Source organism: Solanum dulcamara, chromosome 7 (genome assembly GCF_947179165.1).
Source record: "Solanum dulcamara chromosome 7, daSolDulc1.2, whole genome shotgun sequence".
NCBI lineage: Eukaryota > Viridiplantae > Streptophyta > Magnoliopsida > Solanales > Solanaceae > Solanum > Solanum dulcamara.
Window position 1 is genome coordinate 22532699 of NC_077243.1, and position 16609 is coordinate 22549307.

Here is a 16609-nt window from a genome sequence, read left to right on the forward strand (position 1 = left end):
CATTTGATACTAATCCAGCTACCTTTTATTTCTCTCTCTGATTCTTGCAGATGGTTTCTCTAATTGTATATACATATCACCTTTCTAAATTAGTACTCGGTAAATTAATAATTTTTTTAGATAATATTTTTCTCCGGTTTCAACTTGGGCCTGTAGAAAAAATCATCGATTTCGATAAGATAATAGATTTTTGAAAAAAACCCTATATAAATATATGGTCCCATTAATATTATAAACTAATAATTTTTGAAAATTACAAAAATATCTAAAACAATTTAGTGAAATATGATTCTAGTATTTTTTATTTTTTGTTAAAATTTAAATCTAGTTAAAGATCATATCTAACTTTTTTCTTATTGCATCCAAAAGTTCTGGTATTGTGTTCTTGCACCAAAAAATTATGAAGAATTTTAGATCCGATAAGTGCTTCTTTATTGTATCCACTTTAACTTCATCATCAACATTTGATAATTGTCGAGTCCCCATTTAGTGTGTATTCGGTATGATGGAGGACAATTCTTTGAAATCATTTTAGCATCCAAATCATCTCCTCTTGATCCAACAGCTATATGAGTATATGAACCCAAGAACAACCCCATTTGCACCTTAGAAAACTTTAGGCGATTTTCTGCTGCAGAATCTGAGTTATTCTTGAATTTGCAAGAAACAACGATATTGTTGTCGAAACACCGTCTATGATCTCCTCATCATCAAGAGCTTCTTTACCTGCAAACCATGATACTATAGTAGTTGAATTTGATAAAGTAGATGTATAAGAGTTGCCCTCCTAATCCACAAAGGAACTTTTGGGTGGAATAATTTCGAGTTTCATTGATGAAAGACCATTTGCAAGTTGGGAAATTTCATGCCAACATCATGATGAGTACTACTCAGTGTCAAGAATAACTTGTCAACAACACCAAATCCAAGTCTTGAAACTAGGAAGTGGAGGACTAAACATAGGAAAGTCATTGTTAGCAACAAATTTTCAAAGTGCCGAAAATTAACTGCAATAAAAAATAAATAAAAGAAAATGTGATTTTTATTGACGAATTTGTGAGTACAATTCTATCGCTCTCTTGATTCTTCTCTCCTAATATATTTCTGTAATTCAAGGGTCGGCAATAGCCTTGAGATGTATTTGATCTCCGAGAACGTCGAGGAAGCGCTTCCTTGTATCAAGTCGATCTCTGGGAAGAACTCTGTTGACCACTCCTTTAAAGAACTATGTAGTTGATGTTGTAGCTTTCTCCGATAGTTGTTGAAGTCTATTTCAGAATGCCCTTAAAATGTCATGTCTATCCCCTTGTTATAGTTGTAAGGGATGGACAAGGTTGCTTATGATTGGTCAAAAGGTGTAATTTTGACATTTGGCCAGTTGTGATTGGTTCTTGCATTTGACCGGGACTAACACCTCATTTGGACACATGGCATCATCTTGTTAGTCTTTGACGCCTAGTCATCGTGACATGTGTCATGAGTTTGGACTTCAAGGTGTAATGGACCTTGAGCTTGAATTTATTAAAATGGACTAATTAATTTGTAAAGTCCAAATTAATTAATCAACCCAAATGAACATGAATTAAATTCAAAATTTTATATGAATTTAACCCGATAAAATTTTTATGTCTACAAATGCCCCTTGCTTCGAGACTTGTCGACGTGTAGACTTGTCGAAATTTGACGACAAGACTTGAAGTATTCATGAATGTGTTTTCATTTTTTTTTGAGACTTGTCAATGTGTATGCTTGCCGAACTTGACAACGAGACCTGAAGAATTGTGAATGTGCTTTCATTTTTTTGAGACTTCAAAAGTACTTGTTTCTTGTTGTCGTATTCTCGTTAGGCCGCTACTAGGGAGTTGTCTATAAGTAAAACAATTCCCGTACATTTTCACCTCATCTTTGCTTGAGTCCACTTCACGCTAGAGCATCATTAAGGCACGTCAAAAGATTTGTAAAATAAAATCAAATAATTGATCTTAAGCTTTGAACCAAAGAAGATTAACTTCCCTTTGTTGTCCAAGGATCAGAATCTCTACAAAGAAATCTCCTTCAATATGGTAGGTTTTTTTTTTTTCCAATTAATGAACCAGATGCTTGGAAATAATACCTTGCCAGAGATTTTATTCACTTGTCATGAAAGAAAACCAGCTCACATAAACACTTTACATGTTCTAAATTAAGGCGTTCTTTTTTTCTTATGTCGTTGGTTCATCCTTCCATATCGGTGTGGTTTCAAAAATGGGCGGTGAATCAATCAACCTAAATCAGATTTTCTTCTTCCAATTTTACCTTAACGTTCCTTGTGCACTGATTGAAAATCATTCACAAGAATCTCTTTATAATCTTCTTCAATGCACAAAGGATTTTTCATCAGAAAAAAAAAATCAGAAGCTGCAAAGATAAGTTGCATAAGTGTGTTTAACTATTAAGCTGTGACGCCGCTTGATTTTATCAAATCGAGAGACGTGGCTCCATCGCATCACAGAAACTTAAAGCGACAGTACCATTTGTACTTTCTCAGGTAACATTTAAGCTTGCTAGGCAGTTACCCGTTTCTGATGGCCCCGATCTGCGCATCTATAGTGTAAAATTCATATCTCATTGTAGAAAAATCAAAATCGCAAGCCGTTTGATTTTTAAGAAACTAGAAACATGAAACTATAATGTAGCCAAAGTTCACAGCCAAATTCTTCCGAAATTGCTACAGTTTTGCTTTTAAATTTTGTTTAACAGCTGGCCGTTTTTATGGTCCAGATTTGCGCGGCTGTAGTAGAAAATCCATATCTCATTGTAGAAAAATTGAAATCGCAATCCGTTTGATTTTCCCGAAACTAGAAACATGGAACTATAATGTATCCAAGGATCACAACCAAATTCCTCCTGGATTGCTACAGTTTTGTTTTTTAATATTGAACTCAGTTTCAGATTTTTTTTCGTCTTTTGGTTTCTCTAATTGTGTTTTCACCAAAGTAACTCTTTTTTTTCAGAACAAAGTCGTGTGATCTTGATTTCCAGCAATGACAATGGATTTTAGTGATCAAGAGGTGTCATATCCTTGTCTTGAGATCGTGGACAACAAGCAAATTTCTCGTGCCAAAGTTCTCGCCTTAAAAGTTCATCTTCCGGTGATTGGCGCCTTCCCACTTTTTAGAAAGCTGATGGATACTTCTCTTCATCTCCCAATATGGTTGACAACAGAAACTAAGGATGTCATGGACAACTTCTCGGGCAAAGTCACAACCGAAAAAGTTCTCCTCTTGAAGTCTTCTACTCATCCGAATGTTGTTGTTGCCACCCCTCCTCGCCATGACGAAAGTCTTTGCAGTTGGCATGTTCCTCCTTCCGAGTTTGGTGAGGTTCTCTATACGTCTGGCTATTGGGAGTGGGTAGAAGATGTGCTTTCCCATTGCAAGGAGACTTTAGACTCCATCAAGACTTATGACGCTATTTTTGCTTCAATGTTCACATATGACCATAACGAAAATGTTCTCCAGGCCTTTTGCAAGAATTGGCGTCCGCCTACTAACACAGTCTCTACCTTCATTGTAGAGTTATCTATATCTTTATGGGATTTGAGAACCATTGGTGGTATTCCTGTTCATGGTTCCTTTTATGATGAAGTTATACCCTCGGCTAAGGAGTTGACGCATGTAGATGACCAAGGGAAGTTTTTTCTCCCTGGAAGCTGCTCATATTTGTTTTTGGCGTTCTACCGACTTACCAAAGGTATCATTAACGAAGTCTCCTTTCGAGGATGGACAAAGTTCTGGTTTCGAGGATCGAGAAAATATGTTGAGCCTTCATCAAAGACGTCTAAGAATGGTACGAAGCCAAGGATGAATCATGATCCTTCTGGGAACATTGACATGAGCATTTTACCACGAACTGAAGAGGAGAATGCCCCTTTCGTCAAGCTAGGTGTGGACGAATCACTCAGAGATGAGACATATCTGGCGGCTTTCCTTGCATGTTGGCTTTGAAAATTTGTGCTTCCCAACAAGAAGGCTGATTGTATTCGTGCTAGTGTCTTCAAAGTTGCAAGCTTGATGGCTCATGGAGAGAAATTTTCTTTGGCGGTTCCGATCCTTGCAAGCATCTATCGCGGCCTTAGGGATATATTCACTTCTTCAAACTTGGGTTCTTGCAACATACTACTTCACATTCATTATGTATATGGATGGATAGGTGAGTATTTTGAAACCTATTACAGTGTTACCTGCCCCCAACGAGGTGTGCGAATGTGGCAAATTTCTGGAGAAAGGATGGCAAAACATTTTGACCTTGTTGACGCTTGCAAGTTATTTCAACTAGTGAATATTCATAACCTCCACAATTTGGCGCTGCTACAAGGAAAGGAGCTACACATTGATGATAGTGGCAAACTGTCCAATTACAGGAGCGATTTCCTTATAGGCCTCCATTCAAGTTTTGTCACTTTGAGGCAGGATGATGATCTGATTGTGGAGCCTTATAGCCCTCACCGATTTAGTCGACAATTTGGGTATTGTCAAGATGTTCCTGGTGTTCTCATAGAGCACTATTATGATGGTTCACTTCTAGCTTTGGTGCAACTATGGGATTCATGTGTTCATCTTGGAAACTCTTCGAAGATCATCATACCAATGCGTCCATGCAATAAGGGGTCTCCAATGACTCGTGAGTACTCAGATTAGTGGCCATCCCATCGATAGAATGTGTTGAGACGAAGTACCTACATAATTTTGAGAGGTCCGAGGAAGGATAATGCTTCCTTATCAACCAAAGGAGATCAACTTCAGCTGGATAGTCAAGGAAAGCCCTCTGACTCTTCAAAGTCCAAGGCGACAAAGGGTATTTCTTCGCAATCTGTCAAAGTCGTTTCCAAGTCTAAAAATTCGAAGGGCAAGGATACACAGGTGAATAAAGGAGTCAAAAGTCCATCACTGACCCCCAAGGCAGCCATCGTTACTGAATCTGAGGTGATCGACATAACTCACAAGAGGAAGAAACCTTCCAGCTCATCAGACAAAAGCGTCGAAAAGGCACTAGGCATTGTGCCATTTTGCAGCAGCACATCCAAACCACCTGCTTTAATCCCTGGGATTGGCATTAGTACTAGTGCAGCCTCTAGTTCCAATGAGAGCAATGCTAGCCAAGAGCAACATTGGAAGCGTTTGAAGAAAAAGCCTAAGGATTTGAACGATCAACATTGTGAGTTCGCTGATTTAGATTCCATTAGTATTGATTCCGCGATCTTTGAAGATGGCGCTGCTGGTTCTACAATGCCTTTGACTGAATTGGCACATCAGGTAAAAAAACATTTCTTTAATATTTCACTAAACTTTCTTCTTTATTCGATATTAACCCGATTTTTAAAAAAAAAATTTGTTGGGTCTTGGGGATATCTCCAGTGATGTAGATGTATTTGAAGATTGTATCATAAGCTCGAACCCTCCTAATGTGGCTAAGAGTCTTCACCTCCCACTTGCTGAAGTCAAGGGTCAATTTACAAATGAGAGTCCATCGAGAAAGTTAACGGTTCCTTTTTCTGAAAAGGTTGGAACTTCCCAACACGTCTCAACTAATAATGTGGAGGTTAGGGCACATTGGATTGGATGTTCAAACATTTCAAAGGACTTGCTCCACCCTTTCCAATCGATTGCCTCAAATTTTGAACCACAAGAGACTATTTCAAGCTTCAAATTATATTATGTTTCCGGCATGTGGGGTACCTTATGCGAGTGTATTACACAATTCTCTGTTTACTCCTCAGAAAGTCTCAAAGAGTTGGAGACAGGTGCTGCCTTGAATCTTAAAGGACTTCAAGAAGTTAACGTCATCGACCTTTCTCCCTTGAAGGTTCTGCTTGAAGACTTTTTTAAGAAACATGGAGATTACGATGCTGCAAGGTTGTCTACTTCTCAAAAGATAACCAAAGATTCTCATGAAGAGTTACTTTCTGATGCATAACAATGCCTTGATACTGCGAACCAGGAGAAAGTCAAGATGGACAAACACCTGGAAGAGCTTCAAAAAATCCTTACAAGAGCTGAAAAGAGCTAGAAGTCTGGACTTCTAAGAAGAAAAAAACCATCTCACTTATAGAGGAGCATCAAAAGAGGTTGTCCGAAAATCAAAAGAGTATCACTAACAGAGAAGATGAGATTCATGCCATTGAGAAAATCAGTCCCTTGTCTGAAGCAGAAGTAAAAGAACTAGCTAGGCTAAAGGAGGACGCTGAGACAAGTCGCCACCAAATCCTTAGTCATAAGTTTTTTCCTTAGTCTTTTGTCCTGCATAAGAACGTTCTCTTTCTTTTCCTTGTTATGTTTTTGTATTTTTCGATATATTATTATGATGTAGTGACAATCTTCTTCTTTTTTTTGATGAAATAAAAGCGACATCTTTCCCTTAAAAGCATTTTTCTTTTGTGCTATGTAACTTATTTTCAATCATTTCGAACCTCGCACTTTGACAGGCGTGGCAGGAGGTTAATAACTAAAAATTATGAGTCACTTATGTTGTTGAAATGATAACTCAAAAAACTAGAATAGGCATAAAAATCATGGCCAAAAGATCTTTGCATTTGTACCGTTCTTTAAAAAAAAACTTGGCTCGAATTCGGCCTCGCGTAATGTTTCAGCTTTGAGCGGCCTTGGTAGAAAATCAATAACTCAATGTAGGAGCATCGAAATGATGTGACTCCAGTTCCATTGGAAGCATAACTTACATACAACACATAAAAATCATGGCCAAAAGTGTTGGAGTTAATTTTGATGATAAAATGTGCAGGTATCATCAAACTATCAAAAAGGAAAGAAGAGCAATACAAGGGCTGCGAGGAAGGAAAGAAGGAATACAAGGAAGGAATCAATCCAAGGAGAAGGACTGCAAGGAAGGAAAGAATCAATCCAAGGAGCTCTGTATATCAATTAGAAGGAAAGAGATTAATCCAAGGAGATTTGCAAATCCATCAACACTCCTTGATTCAAGGAAGATAGCATTAAAAGGAAAAGAGATAATCACTGCAAATTTGGTAAGAGGAATCAGACCCTTATCTTGCTGAAGGAAAGAAGAATAATCAAGGAATATCAAGAAGGATTTTTGAAGACTCCTCAACGGCCGGAGAAACAAAGTCAAGCTAGACTTTGTCCTTATTCTTGGAAAGAAGGATTCACCTTCCTTCCAAGGATCAAATCCTTTAGGTTGTAGAAGTCAAGCCACACTCTATAAATCACAAAGATCAGTGGCTGACCAAAAATATACATTCGTCCATCCATTCTACAAACTCATTTCTACTTTACTAAGCATTGTCATTTCTTTGTGAATTACTGTGTAATCAAAAAGAGAAGAGAGTTTAATTGAGTGGCGAGGCATTGTATCAAAAGATAGTGAAAAAGAAAGAGAGAACAAGAAAAGAATTGAGTGTAGATCTAGGATCTACTTTACTTACCTTTGTAACCCATTCATTGAGCTTAGTAGAACACCCTTGCAACCCAAGGGGACTGGAATAAGATCCTCATTGGATCCCAACCAGTATAAAAACATCCGGCGTCACTGTTTTACTTATTAGTCGACTGAAGAAAATAAAAAGATTCAATTCACCCCCTCCCCCTTCTTGCACTTTCAAGAAGGAACATCCCATACTAGACCTCCCTACTTCAATGGAAAGCATTTATCTCACTGAAAAATAAGGATGGAAACATTTATCAAGTCTTATGATATGAAAGTTTGGAAGGTAATCAAACTAGGAGATTTTCCCATCCCAATAAAAACCACTGAAGGACAAGCCACTCCAACTCCAGATCTAATGGATTATACTGATGAACAAATGCAAGTTATTCAGATAAATTTCAAAGCAAAAAATATTCTCTACAATGCTATAAGTGGAGAAGAATATGAAAAGATATCTTGTTATGAGACTGCAAAAGAAGTTTGGTATAAATTGGAGGTCAGCTACAAGGGAATTGATAAAGTCAAAGAAACTATAGTGAGTCTATTAGTTTATGAATATGAACTGTTTCACATGAAGGAATGTGAAACCATTGAAAACATGTTTGCTCAACTATGCAAGATCATTAGGAAGCTAAAGGAAAATGGAAAAGTATATCCCCCCATTGAACACATAAAAAGAATTCTTAGAAGTCTTCCACCACAATGGTATGCGAAAGTGGTTGCACTTGAAAGCATGAATCTGAAGAATATGTCTTATGATGAGTTAAGAGGAGATCTCATTGTATTTGAGAAAACCCATCTGAACAAACAAGGACAAGAAGATGACAAGAAAAAAACAGTTGCTTTCAATGCAATTGAAGAGAACAATGAAGATAAAGAAGATATTGAAGAAGATGAAATTGCCCTCATTACTAAATCAGTAATGGAAACCTTCAGGATATCCAGAAATCAAAGAAGAGGTAGGCAAAATTTCTCTAAAGGTAAACAGATAACTGAATTCAACAGGAACGATGGCAAATGCTACAACTGTGGCAAGTATGGACATATTGCAAGTGAATGTCCTGAGGCTAGAAGAAGATACCCTCAAAGTAAACCCAAAGCTCTCAGCAGTTGGAGTGATGAAGACAACTCATAATTTGAACACAATGAATCAGGAAATACTTTCTTTATGGCCTTTGGAGAATCAAGCAAGGTAAGAGCTGAATCTTGTCAAAACTACTTTGCATTAAAAAATTTGCTTGATCAAGCTGTCTCTGATCTAAATAGAACTTTTGAGAATGTTAGATCTATTCTAAAAGAAAAGAAAGATTTAGAAATAAAACTGAAAGTTTGCTCAGTTGAAAGAGACCTTCAAGAAGAGAATCATGATCTAATGACTCATATAAATAATCTTCAGAATTCTCTAAAACAAAGTTCAATTAGATCTAACCAATTGACTAAGACTCTTAAGTCTTCTGAATCTCAAAGTGACTATTTTAGTTTCTCTAATTTTGATATATACCATCCCATATCTTGTCATTATTGTAGACAATCTGGTCACAAACATTTCAATTGTAGATTTCGTTACTCAAACTCCTCCAAATGGGTTGGAATCCTAAAACTTCTGCTAACCAAGTTCCTAAAGGACCTAAGAATACTTGGGTACCAAGAAGAAAGTAATATACTTGTTTTTCAGTAACACCACTCGAAATCAACAGAAAAATGGTATTTGGGTAGTGTGTGTTCAAATCATATGACAGGCAACAAAAATTTGTTCAAATCAGTTACATATTTTAATGGTGGAAAAATTCGCTTTGGAATTAATTCTACAGGAACTGTCATTGGTATAGGTATTATTTTATTTAATGAATCCTGTGATATTACTAATGTTTATCTTGTGAAAGGTTTGAAATACAACTAGTTAAGAATAAGTCAACTATGTGACTCGGATTTAGAAGTGAGATTCAAGAAAACAGGATGCATAATTGAAGAAAACTCTGGTGAAAACATTCTCCCTGATAGTAGAGACAAAAATGTATACATACTTGATTCTGTAAAAGGAAATTCAGAACACATCTGTTTGGCATCAATTTATGAAGATCCATGAATTGGCACAAAAAACTTGTTCATTCTAGCATGCGATTGATTGAAAAGCTTGTTAGACATGAACTTGTTTTGGGACTTACTAAGCTGGATTACTCAAAGGATCACATCTGTGATGCTTGTCAAATGGGTAAGCAAATCAGAAATTCATTTGTTTCTAAGGATGTTATATCCACCTCAAAGCCTCTCCAATTACTTCACATGGACCTTTTTGGACCAACAAGAATTGCAAGCATAGGAGAAAAAAGGTATGCTTTTGTAATTGTTGATGATTACTCTCGATTTAAATGGGTTATGTTTTAATCTAACAAAGATGATACTTTGAGAAATTTTGAGATTTTTTGTGAGAAGGCTCAAAGAGACAAAGGTTACTATATAACATCAATCAGAAGTGATCATGGAGGAGAATTCAAAAATAAGGCATTCAAAAAATTCTGCAATGAACAGGAATACTCTCATAATTTTTCTTCTCCAAGATCCCATCAACAAAATAGAGTGGCCGAATGAAAAAATAGGACTCCAAGACATGTAAAGAACTATGATTTGTGAATACTCTCTTCCACATCATTTTTTGGCAAAAGCAGTAAGTGCAGTTTTTCATATATTAAATCGATGCTTGATCAGACCTATCCTAAAAAAGAATTCATATGAACTTTGGAACGGTAAGAGACCCAATATTGCTTACTTTCATCCATTTGGATGTAAATATTTTGTTCACAATAATGAAAAAGACAATCTTGGTAAGTTTGATCCACGAAGCGATGAAGATATTTTTCTTGAATATTCTAACACCAGTAGATCTTATAGAATTTTCAATAAAAGAACCTTTGTTATTGAAGAATCTATTCATGTTATGTTTGATGACTCTAATCGAATTTCTGATAACTGTATAAGTACAGATGATGATGATGCTCAAAACATACAAAGTACCACCATCCCTTTCAAAGAAGTCAACTATTCAGAACAGCTGACTGATAGTCAAGGAAATCAGTTCATAATCGAAGCAATTCCAAATAAATGGAGAAGTCAACTTGATTATCCAAAGAAATTCATTATCGGAGATCCAAACGAAGGCATGAAAACAAGAGCTTCTAGCAAGAAAAGCACTAATATAGCATCATATCTCAACTTGAACTAAAAAAGGTTGATGAATCTATGAAAGACAACCATTGGGTACAAGAAATGCAGGAAGAGCTAGATCAGTTCAAGAAAAATGAAGTATGGACATTGGTTACAAAGCCTGAAAATACTTTAATCATTAGCACAAAATGGATCTTCAGAAACAAGCTGAATGAAGCTGGAGAAGTTGTTTGAAATAAAGCTAGGTTAGTAGCTCAAGGTTACTCTCAACAAGAAGGAGTCGAATATGATAAAACTTTCACTCCAGTAGCAAGGTTAGAATCTATTTGTATACTTCTAGCATATGTTGCATTCAAAGGTTTTAAACTTTTTCAAATGGATGTTAAAAGTGTTTTTTTTAAATGGCTTTATTGAAGAATTTTTTTTTGTTAAACAACCTCCAGGTTTTGAAAATCCTGAATTTTTGTATCATGTATTTAAATTATCTAAAGCCCTGTATGGTCTAAAACAAGCCCCTCGTGCTTGGTATGATAGTTTAATATCTTTCTTAATCTCTCATGATTTCTCTGGAGGAAAATAGACACTACTCTCTTTATCAAGCGGTCTCCTCTGGAAAATTTGATTATTCAAATCTACATAGATGATATTATTTTTGGTAGAACTAATGTTGTGTTGTGCAAGAAATTTGCTAATTTAATGCAAAGCGAATTCGAAATGAGTATGATGGGAGAGATCACATTCTTTTTGCGATTGCAAATTCAACAACCTGACAAATGAATCTTCATTAGCCAAAGTAAGTACATAAAAGAACTTATTCATAAGTTTGGGATGAGCAATGCAAAAGCAATAGGGACTCCAATGAGCCCTACATGCTCTCTGGATTTGGACAATGATGGTAAGCCTGTATATGAAACTAAATATCGAGGTATGATTGGATCTCTCTTATATTTAACAGCTAGTCAACCATATATTATGTTTAGAGTGTGTAAATGTGCAAGATTTCAGTGAACTCATAAAGAGTCTCATTTAATTGTTGTGAAAAGAATTATTAGATATCTTGTGGGAACCACTTCTCTTGGTCTTTGGTATGATCATTCTTCTAATTTTAATTTAAAAGGTTTTTAGATGCTGATTTTGCAGGTGAAAAAATTGGTCAAAAAATCACTAGTGGAACCTGTCAATTTCTTGGAAATTCTCTAATTTCCTGGAATATTAAAAAGAAGAACCGTGTCTCTATCTCTACTACTGAGGCTTAGTACATTGCTATTGGCTTATGCTATGCTCAATTGCTCTGGATAACTTATCAATTAGCGGATTATGATATTTCTTGTAAACCTGCTCAAATTTTGTGTGATAATTCTAGCGCTATATGTTTATCAAAAAATCTCGTGCATCATTCTAGAGCTAGACGTATTGACATTAAGCATCATTTTATTAGAAATCATATTTTAAAAGGAGATGTTGACATATCTTTTGTTAATACTGATTGTCAATTAGTTGATATATTTACAAAACCTCTTGAAGAAAGATTTTGTTTTCTCCGAAAATCCTTGGGAATATTTGAAAATCTGTGTTGAATATTTGGCTGATTTTCTTACCTTTTTGTATGTATGCATCTAATTAATTTTCCGACGGCTTCTCCCCTTTTTAGGTAATTATTACCAACCCTTCCTCTTCCCTGACTCCTTGTCACTTCAATCTCCTTGTTCCCCTCATTTTGTTTACTTTTCCACTTCTCCTCTTCATCTTCTTCTTCTCTAGTTTAAATCCCTCTTCGTTCTCATGTTCTCATCATCTCCTTCAATGGCAAAAACATCTAAATCCTCCTCTCTTCCCTCTCGAAAAAGCTCTAGAAATAAAGAAAAGGGAGTTGTTTCCTCTCCTATTCCTGTCGATTCTGATGCTTCTAGTATCAATCCCTTTCTGGTTCCTCAGAATTCTCTCATCTCCCAAAATGCCCTATTAAAGAAGATTTAGGTGGCGATATGAAGAAAAAGGTAAAGTTTGATATTGACAGTTCTTTAGATATTAAAAGCACTTTTTGGGGTCCCTCTCATGAATCTCTCTTCCACTCTGTCAGTCAAAAAATATGGTGCATGGTCGCATTGTCGATCTAAATCTCTTGTCCTCTCTCAACTGTCCCATTAAAGAACTCTTCGATTTTCAAGGATGGGGGAATATCTTTTCCTCTAAGCCAAACACTGTGTATGAGCCCCTTGTCCGTCTCTTCTATGCTAATATTAGGCCTTCTAAGCCTGGAGAGTTAGAAACTCTAGTGCTTGGAAAAAGAAGCTTTCTCGATTGTGACATATTTGATGTTATTTTTGAAATTTCCTGTTTAGGTTTATCTGCTCCCTCTTAAATGTTCCTGGCCCTCAAATCTTGGTGTGACTTTTGAAGAAGCAAAAAGGGTCATTGTGTTGGATTCCTCTGTTAATCTTCCCTCTCAGTTGGGTCCTAAAGATGTCTCTTTTGAAACTAGAGTAGTTGGTCACATAACTACAACAACTCTTCTTCCTCATGCTGGTTCTCACTCACTCTTACCACTCGTGATACTCTCATCACCTATTGTCTTTTGTTCAAACATCGAATCAAGCTCTTTTCGTTTATTCTTAACTTTATGTTAGACTCAGCTACTGATTCTTCTAGCCTTCTTTTTAGGATACTAATCACTCGTATCCTCCAAGCTAATCATATTTATCTTGATGACTTTCCCCAATCCTGGTTAAACAATGCTACAACTCCAAAGCCTTTGGCTGTATGGGATATGTCAAAACTTGTGACTCTTGGCTACTCAAGTTTGATTCTGATGGAAATTGTGCCCCCTTCTCTTCGAAGGCCAAAATTCCCCCATCAGACATTCCTTCATCCTCCATCCCTCCTCCTCCTGTTGTATCTGATCCTAAGATACTAGAGGATATTCTCGCTTAGCTGAATTCAATGTATGGCAAGTTTGAATCTCTTCAGTATCTTTTTCTTGCGTCTCACTTTCAGATGGAAAAACTCAAGGTCACCAAAGAGACCAGTGCCGATGTATCCAAGTTAAGACTCAAGTTGGACCATGTTATCAAGTAAGCATTCAAGATTGCAAATCGAGTTCATGCCTGTACTGAAGGAGTTGGTGCTACCATTTCCACTCAGTTTGAAGCCCTCAAGACTGCTACTGCCAACACCCTTACCTACTTTCTCCGCAATCAGCATTGATTTGTGTTGACTGTTGTTTTTGGACAGTAAAGGGCATAAGCCCTCAGATGATTTTTTTTGCTACTCTTGTTTTGTTTTATTGTCAGCTATGACTATGTTAACATATCTCTTGCCTGTATTAGTGTGCTTTGTCGGTTGATTTTCCTATTTTTTCCTTTTTGATAATGTCAAAGGGGGAGAATAGATATAATAACAGGTGCAAGGAGGATAAAAGAAAAGCAGCTTCAACTCATGGGGAGTCGACTACTGACTCAACTCATTAATGCAGGGGGAGCCTACCTACAAATGGAAGTCGACTACATTACTTATTGTCATAATCAAAAAGGGGGAGATTGTTGGAGTTAATTTTGATGATAAAATATATAGGTACCATCAAACCATCAAAAAGGAAAGAAGAGCAATACAAGGGCTGCGAGGAAGGAAAGGAGGACTACAAGGAAGGAATCAATCCAAGGAGATCAGGAAAGAGATCAATCAAAGGAGAAGGATTGCAAGGAAGGAAAGAATCAATCCAAGGAGAAATGTATATCAATTAGAAGGAAAGAGATCAATCCAAAGAGATTTGTAAATCCATCAACACTTCTTGATTCAAGGAAGACGACATTAAAAGGAAAAGAGATAATCACTGCAAATTTGGTAAGGGGAATCAAACCCTTATCTTGCTGAAGGAAAGAAGAATAATCAAGGAATATCAAGAAGGATTTTTGAAGACTCCTCAATGGCCGGAGAAACAAAGTCAAGCTAGACTTTGTCCTTATTCTTGGAAAGAAGGATTCACCTTCCTTCCAAGGATCAAATCATTTGGGTTGCAGAAGTCTAGCCACACACTCTATAAATCACAAAGATCAGTGGTTGATCAAAAATATACATTCTTCCATCCATTCTACAAGCTCATTTCTATTTTACTAAGCATTGTCATTTCTTTGTGAATTACTGTGTAATCAAAAAGAGAAGAGAGTTTAATTGAGTGGTGAGGCATTGTATCAAAAGATAGTGAAAAGGAAAGAGAGAACAAGAAAAGAATTGAGTGTAGATATAGGATCTACTTTACTTACCTTTGTAACCCATTCACTGATCTTAGTAGAACACTCTTGCAATCCAAGGGGACTGGACTAAGATCCACATTGAATCCCAACAAGTATAAAAACATCTGGCGTCACTTCTTCCTTGTGCTCTTTAATTATCGCTTTACTATTTAGTTGATATAGTTAATTGTTTTACTTATCAGCCGATTGAAGAAAACAAAAAGATTCAATTCACCCCCCCCCCTCCTCTTGCACTTTCAAAAAGATTTCCGGATTAGCACAGATATATTTTCGAAGTTAGATCAAATTCTGTCTCGCGCAACTTTTCAGCTTTGAGCATATGTGGTAGAAAATCAATAACTCGATGTAGGATCATCGAAATGACGTGATTATTATTCCATTGGAAGAATAACTCACATAAATACAACATATGTAAAAATCATGACCTAAAGATCTCCAGATTAGTACAGATATATTTTTGAATTTTGCTCGAAATTCTGTCTCCGCAACTTTTCAGCTTTGAGCATCTGTGGTAGAAAATCAATAACTCGATGTAGGAGCATCGAAATGACGCATTTATGGTTTTATTAGAAGAATAATCACAGAAATATAACATATGTAAAAATCATGGCCAAAAGATCTCCGGATTAGTACAGATATAGCTCGAAATTCTGTCTCACGCAACTTTTCAGCTTTGAGCATCTGTGGTAGAAATTCAATAACTCGATGTAGGAGCATTGAAATGAAGCTTTTATTGTTCCATTAGAAGAATAACTCAAATAAATACAACATATGTAAAAATCATGGGCAAAATATCTCCAGATTAGCACAGATTGTACTCGAAGTTAGCTCGAATTCTGTCTCGTGCAACTTTTCAGCTTTGAGCATCTGTGGTAGAAAATCAATAACTCGATGTAGGAGCATCGAAATGACGCATTTCTTGTTCCATTGGAAATAGTACACCAATAAATACAATCCACATAAAAATTACAGCCAGAGAGTCTCCGTATTTGTGCAGATATGTCTTCAACATCGGCTCAGGTTCTGCTTCGCTCAACTCTTCTTTTCTTATATATTCTTTTTTTTCCAGGTTTGCGTGTCTATGGTGTGAAGTCCACAACTCGGCGTAGGAGTTATGGAACTATAATCTTATTATTTCCTTGTGAAGATAGCACCAAGAACAACAATATATCTAGAAATCGCAACAAAATTCATTCTGAATTGACAGGAATAATTAATTTTTTTTATTGAGTACATGCCTGGAATGTCAATTTCACAGCTTTATGCACCTTTGTCAAAACAAAAGTGTGTCTCTTGAGCTTGTAGTGTTCAGGTCACGACCTTTGCAAGTACACCATTTCAACACACACAAGTAAAGCTTCGATCTGACGGGTATCCCAGTTTGACGTAGTGGGTAAAGATGCTCCTAATTTTGAGTAACTCCTTGAAGCTTCAATGAATTACACAAAATTGGCATTCTACCACAAGCCAAAACTCAAGATGAATTGCAAGTCACTTATCCAACAACAAGGGAATTCGACAGCCTGTTGTATGCCAAGATTTCAAATCAAAATTTCTTTCAAATTGACTTTTGAAGTTGTTCTCCAAGTCTGACATGTTTTCTTCGTAACTTTGAGATGCAGTAGTGGGAAATTCATAACTCGATGCAGGAGTTTTTGAATCACGAGTTGCTTCTTTTTTTGCGAAGAAGGCTTCAAGAACTACAACATATGCAAAAATCTTGGTCAAAACCTTTATGAACTTTCAAAAATATGCAT

The 16609-nt window shown here is 36.4% G+C and overlaps 1 long non-coding RNA gene across 1 annotated transcript; it reads left to right on the forward strand.

Annotated features, from left to right (window-relative positions):
* Positions 1–4438: 4438 nt before the first annotated feature.
* Positions 4439–6402, forward strand: LOC129895549 (uncharacterized). Its single transcript, XR_008767801.1, has 2 exons — positions 4439–5294; positions 5397–6402. It is a non-coding gene; the product is annotated as an uncharacterized LOC129895549 (long non-coding RNA).
* Positions 6403–16609: the final 10207 nt, after the last annotated feature.